General features: G+C 34.5%; 1 non-coding gene across 1 annotated transcript; it reads left to right on the forward strand.

Moving 5' to 3' along the window:
- The first annotated feature begins 655 nt into the window (after nt 1–655).
- LOC134365298 (U6 spliceosomal RNA) lies at nt 656–761 on the forward strand. The gene has a single exon (XR_010022004.1). It is a non-coding gene; the product is annotated as a U6 spliceosomal RNA (small nuclear RNA).
- Nucleotides 762–1,764: the final 1,003 nt, after the last annotated feature.

Genomic DNA, 1,764 nt, shown 5'->3' on the forward strand with positions numbered 1-1,764 from the left:
GGTAGTCCAATTTACCCCACAACTTCGCTAATATGCTGTGACAGATTGGAATTGTTTTAGTATGTGGTAAGCATGATATTAAATTATGAATTAGTGGAATTTTAGACCTACTGACTTCCCAAAATTTTATCACCTTGGTACTTTATCCTCTTTTTAAAGGACAAGTTGCCTCCAGATTTTAACTGAAGTAACTGGGTAATTCTCTAGAAAACGATTGTAAATACAGAAGAGCAGAGCACAAAGTTAATATTACTCAAGTGAATAATCTTCATTGGAAGAGTGACCCCAATTCCAGGTTTTCTTGAGAAGAAACAACCAAGTGCTTAGTGGGACCCAAGAAAGAAAATGCCTGGGAGTGGTTGACATAAGAAAATGCAGAAAGATTGCCTTCACACGCCATGCAACACAACTGGAGGCTGGAGAAACTGGCAAACCTCAGAACAGCTGAAGGAAACTTCAAAGCGTCAAGAAACTATTATGACAATTCATGCATCACACAAGACTATTATCAAGGCATTGTGCTCTAGTCTGATTGGCAGCTTTTTTTCTTTCTTAGGAGTCCATAAAATAATGAGACACAATCAATGATGTTTTATATTCAATGAAATATAATTTCTTTGTTAATATGGAAAGATACCCTTTACAGAATTTAAGTGTTCCATTCAGTGGCACATACACTAAAATTGGAATGATACAGAGAAAATTAGCATGACCCCTGGGTAAAAGATAGCATGTGACCTTGTCAAGTGTTCTATACTTTTTCTATATCTTAATTTGGGTGTTTATTTTGTGGAAATTCATCCAGCTGTACACTTATGTTTTGTGCACATTTCTCTTTTGTAATGCTTTCATAAAAGTTTTTTAAAGTATCAGTGTACAAGCACAGTTTGAACAGTATGGATCCCATGTTTGTAACCATGTGTAGGTGTGCAGGCCCTCTCACATTTGTGTACATATTTGTGTGTGTAGGCACAGATTCCAAAATGTCAGCCCTTGTACTTTCTTCTTTATGCTTTTATGTGTCTGAGTATTTTTTACAATATGCATGTTATTTCTTTTACAATCGGAAGAAAAAGACTGAAAGATCAATTCCCATTTTAAAAACACAGAATGAACCCAAAGGCAAACTATGGACTTTGAATGATAATGGTGTGTCAATGCGGGCTGCTCAGTCATAACGAGTGTACCACTCTGCTGTGGAATGATGACTGGGGGAGAGGCTGTGCATGTGTTGGGGCAGGGGTATCTGGGAGATCTCTATACCTCCCTCTCAATTTTCCTGTGAACCTAAAACTGCTCTAAAAATATAAAGTATCTTTTAAATGAGAAAAAAAAACACGTGTATAAAACAAAACATGCATATTCTTTGAACAGCAATTCCACTTCTTAGAATTTGTGTACAGAAACAATTAAGGATGTACACAACTTAGCTAAAAGAGTGCTCATTGCATTTTATGTCTTGTATCCAGTACTTTTATTTCTGAGAATTTACCTGAAAAAATGATTAGAAATGTGGACAAATATATATTTATAATGTTTTTCATCATAATGTTTTGTAAAATATCAAACACTCCCTACAACATGAGAAGAGTTAGATAAGTTATTGCACATTTGTGGGGCACATGCAGCCACTAAAATCTGTGTGGATTTTGAAGAAAATATAATAACAGAGGTGTTTATTAAAACTGTTAAATGAAAACATATAATATAAAAGTCTAAATTCAATATAAACCAAATTTGGTAAAACATGCATAAAGTAAATAT

This window comes from Cynocephalus volans, chromosome 16 (genome assembly GCF_027409185.1).
Source record: "Cynocephalus volans isolate mCynVol1 chromosome 16, mCynVol1.pri, whole genome shotgun sequence".
NCBI lineage: Eukaryota > Metazoa > Chordata > Mammalia > Dermoptera > Cynocephalidae > Cynocephalus > Cynocephalus volans.